The sequence below is a fragment of the Euprymna scolopes genome, chromosome 33, assembly GCF_053919585.1.
Source record: "Euprymna scolopes isolate OS-2025 chromosome 33, ASM5391958v1, whole genome shotgun sequence".
Lineage (NCBI taxonomy): Eukaryota > Metazoa > Mollusca > Cephalopoda > Sepiida > Sepiolidae > Euprymna > Euprymna scolopes.
Window position 1 is genome coordinate 11,163,994 of NC_136514.1, and position 15,986 is coordinate 11,179,979.

General features: G+C 33.4%; 1 protein-coding gene across 1 annotated transcript in view; it reads right to left on the bottom strand.

Annotated features, from left to right (window-relative positions):
• LOC145258140 (contactin-3-like) overlaps positions 1-14,020 on the bottom strand; it is a 527,582-nt gene extending 513,562 nt beyond the window's left edge. Inside the window, exon 1 of the mRNA XM_080115925.1 lies at positions 13,807-14,020. The gene's annotated coding sequence lies outside the window, so the exon portion shown is untranslated. The remainder of the gene's footprint in view (positions 1-13,806) is intronic.
• Positions 14,021-15,986: the final 1,966 nt, after the last annotated feature.

The following is a 15,986-nucleotide window of genomic DNA, read 5'->3' on the forward strand; positions in this document are numbered from 1 at the left end:
ACTTTTTAGAAAAACGGAGAAAATGTATTCAAAACATGAGGTTAGAAGAACAACCGCGTGCGGACTTTTTTTTAAAATAAACAAATATTCATTTATTTAAAGTTTAAATTTTCGACTTACAACAAAGCCCTCATCAGATTTTTTTAAATACAATACATTTGCTTTTTTTTACCTGTCATGATGGAGTTTGCCATTGTCTATTTGTCGAAGATGATGAATGTGCATTGTCCTGTCCAGTAGGTATGCAGCTTCTCACACAAATGTGTAGTATTAGTAGTAATTCACTTTTTAGAAGCACAGAGAAAATGAAATTCAAAATATGAGATTAGAAGAACGACCACGTACTTTGTATTGTCATGGTTAGCTTTCTTTCTTATTATATTAATCAGCTAAATCAACCTCATACAGATCCTCATAACTTCTAAAATACAAAGGAAAAGTGTTGTGTTCAACCGGGACGTAAATGGAATTGTCAGTAGCGTCTTTATTGCGTATTGACAGGATGCTATGTTACTTAAAGCGATTTGCTATTTATTTGTTAAAGTTCGTAGTAAGAGGGTTTTTTTCTCTCATTGTTCCAGTTACAGTTCTTGAAGTTTCTCTTCCATTTTCTGTCAATGTCCTTAATTAGTATTTCCATAGTTTGGCCAAAGTTGATTTTGTCTTCGGCAGTTAAGCGTCTGTTTCTCTACCTCTCTCTCTTTCTCTTTCTGTCTCTCTCTTTCTTCACCCATCTCTCCCTCTCTTTCTCTATCTCCTTATCTGTCTCTCTATCACCCCTCTATCTCTTTTCCCTTCCGCTTTCTTTCTTTTTTCCATTTCCATCTCTATTTCTCGATCTTTATCTCTCTTTCTCTCCCTCTCACTGTATTTCTCCTTCCCTCTGTACCTCTCCCTCTATCTCTCTATATTTTCCCTCTTTCTATCTATCTTTTTTCTCTCTATCTCCGTCTCTCTCACTACTGCTCTCTCTCTTTCTCCATGCCGATCCATCTCTGGTTCCCTGCCTCTTGCTAACTCCATCTGTCTCTTTCTCTCTCTCTCCCTTTGTCTCTTTCCCTTTTTGTCTGTCTCTCCTTCCCTTCCCCCTCTTTCTGTCTCTCTATATCCTTATCTCCCAATCCCTCTATATCTCTCTTTTTCTTTTTATCTCTCTATCTACCTCTCTATCTATCTACCTTTCTATCTACCTCTCTCTATATATATCTATCTCCAATTCCGCTACTCCTATTTTAGTCATCTAAATTAATTAAAGTGAGAAAAGAAACTTATTTGAAAATTACTGCTTATTAAAACAACACTAGGAGGAACTGGTAAAATCGTCCTAATTAAATTGATTTTGGCAGCCATTCGATCACAAAAGTACATAGCCATACCTCTTGTTTTATCCGGAACAGCTGCGACCTTTCTACAAGGTGGAAGAACCGCTCATTCTGTTTTGAAATTACTATTAAACATTCAATTTATTAAAACCCCATGCTCAATATCTCCAAAACATCTAGAATGGGAAAATATTGCAGAAATGCAATCTTGGGTGAATGCACAATGACACACAAAATATTACTTGAGATTCTTGATCGATCCTTGCAAGATTGCGTGGCAATGTCACACCATTCGGTAATGCATTAATCTTGATTGCATGAGATTTCACATAAACGTTACCTGTAATTCCTCGATCAACACCAGCAGATAATATAAATGCTTGTCTCAACGATTCTACTTTTTGACGCCATGTGAAGATATAATTTCTTACTTAAAATATGCGTGTCCAGCTGCAGAACGATCGATCCGCATAAATATTTACGTATCATTTGTTGGAAATTGAGAACGGAAAAGTGTTGACTAGTCCGAGTTCAGGGCGAATTTCGTTGCCTCATAACTTCTGTAATTTAGTTACATCAAAAGAGAGTCGTCGAAAAAGATTTTTCCAGGTATTCAAACCAATTATAAGAATTCCAGTTGGCTGAATGTACGAGCTATTCTTGCAGTTCAAAGCAAAAATGTCCATGAACTTAACGAACTTATTCAGCTTAAAACTCCAAGTGAAGTAGTCAAATACAAGTCTCTCGACACTGTTGTGGAAACAGACGAAGCGGTTAATTATCCAACATAATTTTTGAAGTCACTAGATTTGCCACGGATGTCACCGCGTGTACTGCAATTGAAAATTGGCCAATTATCATGTTGCGAAATATCAACCTGCCCAAGCTTTGCGCGGCACGCGACCTGCTGTAAAAAAAAGAATTAACGAACAATATCATAGAAGCAATAATCCTGACAAAGGTGAAAATGTCATCATTCCACGCATTCCTATTATTCCACAAGATACGCAAACTTAATTAAGAAGATTACAATTTCCGATGCGAATGTCGGTTGCAATCACTATCAACAAAGCTCAAGAGCAATCTCTAAGTTGTGTAGCTTACATCTACACACTGACTGTTTCTCACATGAACAATTGTATGCTGCATATTCTAGAGTCGTCCAACCAGAAAATTTCTATATCTACTGGGAAAAAGGAACAACAAAAATTGTGTATGTACAAGTACTGGGAACTCAAGCATATAAAAACATGCATTTTCTCTCTTTTTTTTGATGATTTTTTTCAGTTTCACCATATTAAGCCACATCGACCGATATCATGGCACGAATAGTATAGTATAGCATATATATATATATATATATATATATATATATATATATATATTCACACACACACACATATATATATATACACATTTATATAGTCATCCACGGACAGTACTGTTTCGCTATATCACTGCTCATCAGTTCGGCTAGATAGGCAACTACCTCAAGCCAGGATCGAAACTCGATCGCACGTACGACAGTCAAGGCTTTGAACCATTACGCCAATCAGCAGCTGCTGTGCGGGCAGTGAATTAATGATGTTTTGACATCGTCCGAATACCTAAGCTCGGTTTGTTTACTAAAAGAGCCTCGCTTAATCCGCTAAATTTATCTCGTGTATCACTTCCCAATATGCTCAAATCAAGATCAGGAACATTATAGTCATCCACATACAGTACTGTTTCGCTCATCAGTGCGGCTAGACAGGCAACTACCTAAAGCCGGGATCAAACCCCGATCGCCCTTACGACAGTCAAACGTCCCTAAATGTGTGACGATAATGCATACATAAAGGCTTAAAGAACGCCTAGACTACAAGGAACTAATTCATGAGAAAAAACGATCGTTATAGATAACAACAATAATATTACGGCATGTCAACGTCTCCTTAACAGATTTTAAAACTTCTTATAGTTTACATCTATTGCAATGTCCAATAACAAAATATATTTCTGAAAAATAAAACGATTAATGAGCTGACCAGGACAACCATAAAACTCCACTAACCGACATCTAATAAAACATATTGTTAGCTTAATTTCCACAGAAATGCTCATTAAAATCGTAACTATGTTTAACCACATGAGAAGAGTGCTCGTTATATACTTTATACCCGATTGCTTCGACGCACGTATATCCAAACTTGTACAATTAATAGGCGTTTTAAATCAAGTTATTAGCAAATACACTTTGCATTTTTTTTTCTGAATTTTAAAGATTAAGATTTTTATTTCGTATTATTTGGATTCTGGAGTGTCATTTTAACAACGTTTCGGTCGATGTAATCTCTGGCCTTCTTCAGGTGTATCTTGTCGAACTCAGAATGTTTCTGTCGAACTTGGGAATTTGGACTGAATTTCGAACGGAACCTTTTATTTACTTAATGAGGGTAGCTTGCAGACCAGTGGCGCAGTAGTTAAAATATTTGGAAAATTCAATTGTAAACATGTTATTCTCTTGAAAGTTTCAGGTTCAATTCCTAGTGTGGCGACCGGAAAATACACTTGCGAATTACTTAGGACGTCTCTCCAGTTATGGCTTACGGAACAATAACACTCACCTCCGTTAAGTAAATAAATACTTCCATTCGACCAAATTATCGCGTTCGACAAGATACACCTAAATAACGCCGGAGGTTACATCGATCGCAGCGTTGTGAAAATGACATTCAAGATGAGAACAGTGATCAGATTAATTCACATAACACTGCATCTTTGTAATAACCCACTTCATATTGAGATTGCATCTTTCCTACCCATGATAAACGGAAATTAACACTGCTGGAGAATATAATTGTCGTGATTTGGAACACTGATTTTCAATTTAATGAAATAAACATATTTACTTATCTGCAATCAACAACAACAAAACAAAAACTAATCGGGAAAATGTATAAACTGATTTGATCTTCTTTAAGAATTCAACCTATTTTAAAAGAAATCTAAATTGCAGAGAAATATTTATCGTGTGCGTACATGTCACAGAACGAATATGTTATGTTGCAAAAATCACTTAAATTGATCCAGTAGATTTTATTATATAGAAAAATATTATCTATTACAAAGCTGTTGTCGATCTCGATACTTTGAATTGAGTTGTCCCTCCTTTATCTATTCGTCTAAAAATATTTGGCTCCCCTTTATCTATTTCTCCGAAAAAAATAATAACTTTTCAAGTTGATTATTTAATTTTCTAACTTGATTATTTACGTGATTAGTGGAATATGATATCTTTGTTCGGTGAGGGGTACGTACATTATATTTTAAAGTTTTTTAAATAGATTTTCTGTATTTTAAAATTAAATATAGATTTTATTCTAAAGAACCACACCTGCTTTTTACTAGATCCGCAATACACGACCTTTGAGCCTTCATGCCAATAAAATTGCAGATAGTAAAAAAAAAAAAAAAAAATCCATATCGGATTTTTTACCTATCTTTTCCTCCCGTTTGATGAGTGTTAGCAAAATTTTGATGAAACTTTATCAGTCTTCTAACCATGTTAATAATACTGTGCACACCTACCGCCTATTAGACATTTTTTCTTAATTACGTCAATAAGAGCCAACTGGGGAAAAGGGGACAAAAACAAAATCAAATAATAGGAAACATGAGTCAGTTTTTTTAAATATATAGACATATATATAGAATCGACAGCATTTTAGCAAGGAGCTAAGTGTATTATCGGTTCTAATATCATACATTCTCATTTCTCTCCCTTGTCAATAAATAATCCTTTGAGACTGATGCAATTTTTAATCTTGTTTCAATTCGCATTTAGATACCAATTTTAGGGAGCTGGATTTCCTTTCCAATAAAAATCCATCCTTGCGTCTAAAAATACCTCACGCATTAATAAACACAGTTAAACATATAAAGTCGAACACACGCCTGACAAACGTGAAGATATTCCGAAATTAAGGTTCACGGAGTCAGTAACCGACACCCTGATGCAAGTAAGAATATCTTCTATTCAGCGCAGCCGTAGCCGGGATTGAACTCACTACATGAGATTGTAATGTAATTCTAATCTTGTCAGTAGCTGAATACTTGATACTTCGCCAAGGGCTATCAAGGGTATTTTTTTATCGTTATATATCTTATATGTAAAAATTTTTATTGTGGCACATCCTACAGGTAAAATATTGTATTATATATATATATATATATATATATATATATATATATATATATATACATCCATTGTATAATACACAATACGCATACACAATATATATACATATATATATACATATATATATACATATATACATATATATATATACATATGCATATATCTCTATATATATTATATAATACATGTACACGCACACACACACATGTACATAATAGATTCATTGATTGATATAATAATTAAATGTCTGAATTTGCTCTACGAAACATTACTGTCAAGAATTTTAAATGTCAACTGGATTAAAGGAATAAATAATATGATGGTCAACATCATGAATTTTGGAATATAGATTTTTGTCATTTTTTCACTGTATTGCTCTGTTATTACATTGAGCTCCTTAAATAAGGACTGGTATATATTATAAGAACAATATTTCTACAGAAATATATATATATATATTATAATATATATATATATATATATATATATATATATATATATATATAAATGTAAATTTGGTTCGTTACAAAAGAATAAAACCATATTTCTACGTTACCAATTTATTTGAAATTTTCAGACAACCCATCTTTAGAGTCAAGGTATGTTTTTACGTTATTAAAATAAATTTACCTCGCGAATTATTAAAATATTAAATAAAATGAATATATTTTTTAACCGTTACTGCGAATCTGTTCTGTTGATAAAACTGAACTTCCGGTTCGATTCATTTCACAGCCACGAATTGAAAGATTTCAGTTTCTGTTAACTCGATAAGTAAAAAAAAACAAAAAAACATAATTCATTTGTTTATCTTCCTAATTTTTTAATTTACACATCTTTTCTTTATTATATAAGGCCAGGAAAAAGTTTGTCGCTTGCTATGCTAAACAAAGTTTTTTTGTTTTTTATTAATCTAATTTCAAAATATGTTGCACCATTATTGTGATGTTTAATTTGCAGTATATTTCAATTTAACTTTTATTATAAAAAGTTTGAGTTTATGATTTGTTTCCTGCAAAAAAATATCCTCTCTGAAAAAAACAGGCAAAACTAGCTGATATAATATGTAAGCCTCTAGGGAGCTAACCGCTTCAATATAATTCCAGAAACATATAGTGAGAAAACACGGAACATTTTATATATTGAATATACTATATTTATAATTTTTTTATTGTAGGATTCTCCTGATCTCGCGGGTTTTTTTAAAATTTCAGTTGACAACATTGCATCACTAAAAACACACTACAGGCTTAATGTAAACAGAATGTGTTTACAATATCGGTAAATTTTCAATGGGTTTAATTACATGATTATTGATAATGTAACCATGTGATTGAAATTTGATTTAAATTAACCACACGTGGTCGCAAAATGAACGCCGACGCTCAAAGTGTATACACATTTTGACTCCTCCCTTTACTTAAAAATTCACCAAAAATCAGGAAATTAACGAATTTTAATGAAAATTGCAGTATTTTTCAAATTATGATCGCAGAATATAATGAACTAATTATTTTTACTTAAGTCTTAGTTAAAATGTTTTATTTTGTTTAAACAAAAATACCTTTACTAAAGTTATGGTTTTCAGTAGTAAATAAAAAACGCAAGAATTTATTTTTGCTTTTTTTAAAGCATCGTAATTTGTAACAATCAAAAATAATTTTTACAGTAACATTACGAAAAAAGCCCCTAAAGTCCGTATTAATGAATTTGATATAACTCGAAGAAAAATGAATTATCGCATACTATTCAGGAAATTAAAGATTTAATTAGATTCCTATTTCAGTCACCTAAATTATTTAGGGTGAAATGAGTTTAGGAATTTATAGCCAAACCTAAATTTTTTTGGTAAATATCCAGATACGCTACTACAGAACACCGACCACTCTAATTTGTTTGGACGCACGCCCCAACATCACATCCGCCCCCCCACTCGCGCCCCCAATGTACAAAGTAAAATCTTCGGAAAATGTTAAATGGTGTTCTAATTGGTAAATGTCGGTGCGTTACTTGCGGAAAATTTGAAAATTCTATGTTCTAGGTAAAAAAAACCCAGATAAATTACCCCCCTACTCCAACTTGGTGTGCTTTCTTTTTCTTATTTTATTTCTTTTTCAGTTAATTTTAAATTTTTCATCCAAAAAGCGCTATAATGTATTTTTGAAAATTAGAAAATTCTATGTCCTGGAAAAAAAGTCCCCTCCCCCCCCCAACGTAGTTTGCTTGGTGAAGTCGTCGTTTATGCTACAGCGTGCATGCGCGTAGCATAAACGGAAGCTGCAAAATGGTGGAAAGAAGTTCGTGGGTTCAGGGGTAAATACCATGCAAACGGTAAATTTGCCCCAAGTTTGACTATCAGATTCGTTGTCAGCGACCTCAATTACCTCTAAAAAAACAAATTAGAGTGGTCGGTGTTCTGTAGTAGCGTATCTGGATATTTACCTTTTTCTTTTCTTGCTTAAAAAAAATAGCATTAATACAGTAAGTTAGGTAAAATTTACATAGAATGCTCTGCTTTACGGTTGTTGTAAAAATGGAACGGAAAGTTGAATTTCGTTCCCTTTTAAATTCGGTACATTTTTACCTTATGTCCAACTCATTGTTCACATTCGACACTTCAACTTTATAGCTTTTCGGGTATTCTGGCAAGGTTAAGGGTGTCTATTCCGAAAGCCGTTCTTTACATGGGTAGATTCGACACTTCAACTTTATAGCTTTTCGGGTATTCTGGCAAGGTTAAGGGTGTCTATTCCGAAAGCCGTTCTTTACATGGGTAGATTGGTAGGTGTGTAAGAAATTTCGTGAAAAATAGTGAATAATTCCACCCCGTCTTTCCAAGCTTATAACTCCTCGAAAAATTTAACTCAATCCCTAAACTTTTTCCAATTAAAGGAGCAAGAACCAAGGTTTCATTAAAAAAAAATGTTTAAAAAAAAAAAAGGTTTTAACTTCGGACTTTACAGGTAAATTTCTAAAAAACACTACTTTTTTGTTTTAAATTCTATTATTTATTGACCTTTTCTCTTCAAGTTGTGATATATAACACTTTGGTGAATAAATTATTTACTTTTTAATATACATTTCAAAATGGGAGGCGTGAATTATTCTACCCCCTGTCTTTCCAAGCTTATAACTACTCGAAAAATGTAATTAAAGCTCTAATATTTTTCAATTAAAGGAGCAAGGACCAAGGTTTCATAAAAAAACAAAAGAAAAAACAAACAACGTGGTTTAATAAAACAGGTTTTAAACTTCGAGCTTTACAGGTAAATTTCTAAAATACACTACTTTTTTTGTTTTAAATTTGAATATATTACTTATTGACCTTTTCTCTTCAATTTGTGATATATAAAGGTTTGGTGTGTAAATTAATTATTTACTTTTTACTAGACACTTGAAAATGGGGGGGGGGCGTGAATAAAAAAACGTATGTCTGAAATATTATATTCGGTTTATTGGAAAGACCATAAAATTTCACATTGACCCTGAAAATATCGTAAAAATAGAATCAATAGAAAAATTTTGATAGATTTTTAAAGTTAAAAAATTGAAAAATATTGAGTTCGTAAAATTCATTATTGTTTTTTAAAAAATAAAAAAAAAATATTTCTATTACTTTTAAAACAACTTTAATAGTTTATTTTGGAAGTATCATCCATAAAGAAAATAAACAACCCACTTTAAAAAGAGAAATTACGAGATTTTTATATTTTATTCGCAGTTTCGTGATAGGGGTGTAACAAATTCCTACAAAGATTCTGATACATCTACTAGATTGGAGTGTTTATTCATTGTAAACGTACCCGACAACCTATAAATGGCGACATTTCCAATGTGAATGGTAAGCTGGACTTATGTAAAAAATAACAAAAAGATATACCAAACAGACTTTTTCGTTTAAAAATGTAATTATTTCCCTTTCGTTATTAACTTAAAAAAAAAAATTAATAAATATTTTGTGTTTTATATACATAAAGTACAATTGTTGAATGTTACTGTTTTGATTATATTCGTTTGAAGGGGGGGGCACAATTAAAAAATTAAGAAAGATTAAAACGAAGCGAAATTTAAGTTTCCGTTCCATTTTTACAACAACCGTAAAACAGTGCATACTCAGCAAGTTTTATCGTAATTTATAAGCATATTGAAACACTAAATCAACATTTTATTTATTTTTTTGCATAATTAATGATGGAAGATTTTTTCTGTTTATTTTCTTAACATCTGTTAAAAAATAAAAAATTTGTACATTCTCTTGAAAAAAAGAATAAAACTTTTCTCTACTTTCACATGTGTTCCATTTTAACAAACTGAGCCACAACAACACGTGGCCGGGTACAGCTAGTATATATATATATATATATATATATATATATATATATATATATATATATATATATATATACGTACATATGTATAGTTATACATATACCCACATGAATTAATCAATAAAAGTAAAACTGCACAGTGCGTTTCACCATTGTATCGTCAGTTGCTTTTTTCAGGTTTTGTCTTGTACGCATGCACTTAAATTAAGTGTTTTATTCAGTAATTACTGCTTCAAGCAAACTATTAGAACCAATTATTTTATTTGATTATAAAAAAAAAAAACTCTAGAGGAGCTTAGGCCCTGTAAGCTGCGGCATATAACCCACCGGCATGTGGAATATGTTCTGGTGCCTAGCAACCTTAGTTCCAGTCATGAATCAAATGGCATGGTGGGTGGAGAGGGCTCTGTAAGCCGTGGTGAAGGCAACCTCTCTAGGAAAAGGAAAACTATGATATAAAATGACTGCTGCAGACTATACTCCTTTTGACACTATACTTTATATAATACACTCCTCCTTTATCTTAGATTTCAATATGGTTTCCCCTAACAAAAACAAAATTACTTATTTCGTTTCTGATAATTTCCTCGTTAGACGTCATACCCCCATTAGGTTACTTTGCACCTTCTCTCTTCTGATGAAAAGCATAAAGCTTCGAAATACCTTGGTATAAAGAGTCCCCTTTATCTCCCAAATAATTGTATGCATATCCTTATTAAATAAATGAATCATTCTATATTTTCCAATATATATAGTGTTTGTGAATTCATTTTCCATTCTTATTGTCTCATATATATATATATATATATATATATATATATATATATATATATATATATATAAAGGGTTAAGAAATTCCAACGAAAGAAAGATGTATATTTAAATAAGGGAGTAGTCACCAACAATGTGTATTTTTGAACATTGCAACAAACCGCGATGTGGAGTATGTGACATAATAATAGAAGGTAACACATACACATTCAAAATCCCAACATGGTATTAGGTTCTGTTCAGTTCAGGAGTGAATCTGGCGATGAAGTTTTTTTTCCTGTGTAAGTAAATAAATAATAGGAGGTAACACATACACATTCAAAAAACCAGCACAAACATTCAAAATAAAAAAGGATCTAAATTGCACCTCCAGAAATGTAGTATATGCACTAAGATGCACAACATGCAACAAATCCTACATAGGCGCCACCAAAAATTTCAGCAATAGTGGCATTACATAAGAGCAACATCAAAATTGCAGATAACAGACACCTCTATGTTTCAAAACACGTACACACATGCAGTGGAAACAGCTTTAAAATAATGCCAATCTTCCAAACAGACAATTATTTTTATTTACTTACACAGGAAAAAAACTTCATCACCAGATTAATTCCTGAACTGAACAGAGCCTTATATCATCACACAAAAACATGAAATGCAAAGTACACTCGCATGCACATCCATACACATACACATATACACACCCACACATAAATCATAACCGACACATTAAAACACACACACGTGCGCGCATACAACCACACACAGACATACCCCCCCTATCTCTAATACAACACACTGAACAATACCAACCCTACTTAACCTCGAAACCAACAACACTAGGAAACACTTAGAACCATAGTATAATATCTGTTCCAACACCTCGCTCCCTCCTCAGTCAGTGGAGGAGAACCCCCTCATGACTGAAACAACTATCATCCCTTCTATCATCCCCCTCCCATACCTATACCCCCTCCAATGCCCCCTCTGGGGAACAAAATCTTCTCCACACTAGGAACCGATCCTGGGTCTGGCCATACCCACATGGGGAGACAAATAAATAGAAACATTAACAAATCCCCTATACATATTTTAAATACACTGCTCTTTCTAAACAAACATAATATAAGGAATATCCGAAAAGACTGAAACGAAAAATCACAATACTAAAATCCAAGAATCCAAAAAATAAATATCAAAATAGAATGAAAGCACCCCTACCCTTATTTCAAAAGAGGTAGTCACCCCTCCCCACACATACACATTAGTAACGACCTCATCTCGGACCACGGTCGCCTTCCTAAGGAAGCAAATAACCCCAAAATACTATAAAACAATATACACATTCCCAAACCAACAAAAGCAAACACACACACGCACAAACACGCGCACACACACACACAAACACACATACATACACACACACACACACTACCCCACCCTAAAGGAAAAGAAAAAACATTAGCAGAAAGAGATAGCCAGATCAGCAGTCTCCTTCGACAATCCCAATAAAAGAGCAATAAAAGAGTAATAAAAATTGAGCATGCCAATGAATAATAAACACTTACAAGCCTCCACCCATTGGAAAAACTTCAAATTAACTACGAAAATCGCCATTTTTACATCTCCAACACATTTGAAAATAATTTCTGACGAGGACGCATCACAAAACGTCTGAAACGCGCGTAAAAACGATTTCAATGACTTAAAAACATTATTACAATGATCCAAACATAATTCCCAATGAAAAACCAAGACACGGAATAATAAAATAATGTTAAAAAACACACATTGTTGGTGATTACTCCCTTATTGAATATATATACATATTTATATATATATATACATATATATATATATATATATATATATATATATATATATATATATATATATATAGTGATTTAAGGGTTATATGTAAAACGATGTTACTTTTTGTATTTAATATTTTTATTGTTATTTTTTTATATTTCAAGCGGACCTCCGCTCTTGGTCACAAAAAATATCAAAATATTATTTTTTTTTTCATTTCGATACTTTTTTGTGACCAAGAGCGGAGGTCCGCTTGAAATATAAAACACAACAATAAAAATATTAAATACGAAAAGTAACATCGTTTTTCATGCTTCAAAACCCCTCGTAATCTTTAAATCACTATCATAGTAGCATACGTGGACTTTTATCATTATATATATATATATATATATATATATATATATATATATATATATATATATACATGCATACATATATTAAATAGATATTAATAATTAACATACTGATACTGCTATTTCATGTCTACGGGATAATCATTATAGGAAGTGATAATTATTCCTAGTCAGAAGACTTTATCCAGTCAAGAAACCCCCGATTTGTCTTCGTACGCGTCTTTCGTCTGTATAGTTGCTGTTTCACGACTTTCCCGTCGACTCTTACTTTGACCTTCGTCAGGTCGTCAACAATAATTATCAAGATGAGGATAACAGTCCCCAAATAAATAAATATACAAATTACTTATTATCAAAGAATTTCAATAATTAAATAATATATTTATCCGTATATATATATATATATATATATATATATATATATATATATATATATATATATATATATATATATATATATATATTGGCAGCAAGTCAGTAGTCAAACACGTCTGTTTGAACATGACAGCGTTATTCTTTTTTCGATTTTTCTGGATATCTTTTCAAATTGCCGAGCGGTCTTTTTTATATCAGCTGGCATGTTGTATATAATGTGTGTGTGTGTTTGTGTGTTTGTGTGTGTTTGTGTGTGTGTTTGTGTTTGTGTGTTTGTGTGTGTGTTTGTGTGTTTGTGTGTGTGGGTTTGTGTGTTTGTGTGTGTGTGTTTGTGTGTGCGTGTTTGTGTGTGTGTGTGTGTTTGTGTGTGTGTGTTTGTGTGTGTGTTTGTGTGTGTGTGTCAGAGAGAGGAAAGGGAGCGAAAGAAGAAGAAGAAGGAAGAGAGTAAGGACCAATTATTATCAACGAATTGACGTCATGACCGAGAATAAAATTTGATAACCTTTCTGAAAAAAATTTTTAAAAATGGTCATATGTAAGAGAACTTTTGTCTTTGTTGAAATATGATTCTTTTTGTGAATGAAAAAGGTTAAAGTAGGAAGATTACAATAAACAAGAACACAAAAACCTTGGAGTCAAGTGAATAATATGAAACTTACGGTGGCAGAGCGAAAATAGTTTATCTACTCAATTCCCAACTTTCGTCATTGTTGATAAATCCAAGTTTCTCCTCCTTTGTATGACTTTCGTATTAACAAGAAACACAAGGTGTGTGATATCTGCTAAGAGTTAACGTAATCGGCACCTTTTATTTGACAATCTATGAGTGTCCATTCACCTTCTCTTTCCTTCTCGCACTTTTTTGTGACTCTTGGTCTCCAGCCTCTGCCCACTCACCATATACTTCTCTCTATTTCTAGTTCTCATCATACTGTCTGCGCTCACTCTCTCACGATCTTTCTCTCTCTCTCTCTCTCTCTAAAATATACGCTCGTTTATTCTCAGCTTCACCATCTCTCTCTTTCTCGTTGTCTCTAATCATTCCTGTGTCGTCGACAATCACTTTCTCACTCTATTTCTCTTTATATACCCTCCCTCTCTCTCTCACGCACACACTCTCTCTCTCGCTCTCTCTCTCTCTTTTTCTGTTATTTTCTCTTTCTCTTTCCGTCTAACTATGGACATGCCATCTGCAACCACAGTATCACACTATATATCTCTACCCAGCTCTCGCTTGGTGATGCTCAGACTCTCTTTTCTCTCCCTCTCTCTCTATTTCTCTCTCTCCGTCTAACTATGCTTTTGTCGTCTGCAATAACTGTATCACATGATTTCTTTCTCTCTCACTCACTCACATACTCACTCTCTCTCTCTCTCGCTCTCTCGCTCTCTCTGTAGCTCAATATCGCTCAGTCATTCTTAGAATGTTTATTTCTCTCTGCTCCCCCCCATTCTCTTTCTTTTCCTTTAGCTATCATCGTATCGTCGGCGATCACTATCTCACACTTTCTCTCTCCCCAGCAATCGTTCTTGCTCAGGTAATTATACTCTCTCTCTCTCTCTCTCTCTGCTGTCTCTTTCTTCTCCTCAATCTATCTCCTTATGTCAGTCATCAACCACTCTTACTTGTTCCTCAGCCTCTCTCAATCACACCAGCCTTTCTCTTTTCTTTCTTTCTCTCTCCCAGGCTCTATCTCTGTTTTAGATATCCTCATGTCGCCGAAAAAAGCTGTATCGCACTCTCCCCTCACGCTTTTTTATTAACATTTGCTTAGTACTCTCTCTCTCTCTCTCTCCCGTTCTCTCCACCCCCTCTCTCTCTCTCTCTGTAACCATCGCCATAAAATTAGTTATTATAACTTCTTAATCGCTCCAAAATCATAAACAATGCGCTATCAAAATTACATCGGGTCATAGACAAACACTTATCTGCTTGCCACTGTTACGATGGACTATTTCCCACTCGAAATTAACGTTCGTGTTTGTTCGAGAGGCTAGCAAGAAGTTTCAAGACGCCTGTTTGGATGATTTAGCGACTAGCCAAGAAACATCGACTGTAGTATCTTAAAAAACTTACATTGTCAAATTCGACACACTCAACCAACATAATTGTTGAGATGAAATTTGATGAGGACATCGCTTATACCCTGCCTTTAACAAGAACATGAACACAATCAACACAAATTCCAAGTTTCTTTGATGTTTTGGCAATGGGGAAATCTCGACGTATAAGGAGCAGAACTCGAGCATACATAAACTTGATACCACTTTCTCTTTAAGTTTTACCTGCGTGGTATAACATTTAGAATTTAACAGCGTAATGAAAATTATTCTTTTTTTCTTAGTCTTATGTTGAATTTCGTCTTTGTTTAAAATAATAATAGCACAGTGATATATGAAACTACAAAATATATCTTTATTGTCAGTGGATGGATGGTTGCTTGTTAAGATGGAGATGCTTACACGGGAATTGTAGGGTTATTTTTTGCAGGCCTAACATGTCAACCGAAATTTTAGGTTCTTTTTTTTTTATTGTACATTAACTCCTAACAACGCACAGAGCCACTTAGTTGTGAGGGGCTACTACTCGGGCGCAGATTTGCAGGGATACTATTTAGAGAGTTTGGCAGTGAGATGTATTACATTACACTTTAATTTCTGCATTTGCAGGCGCCCGGGAGGGAATTCCAAAGTGCAGCAGTCTGAGAGAAAAAAAAACTATTAAAGAAGAAGGTATTACTGCATCTAGGGCTTCTACAATGTAGGGGTGGGATTTTGCTGATTATCGGGCTTGTCGAGGGGGTACTTATGCTTTAAGTTCGTCAGAGCACTCGCCATT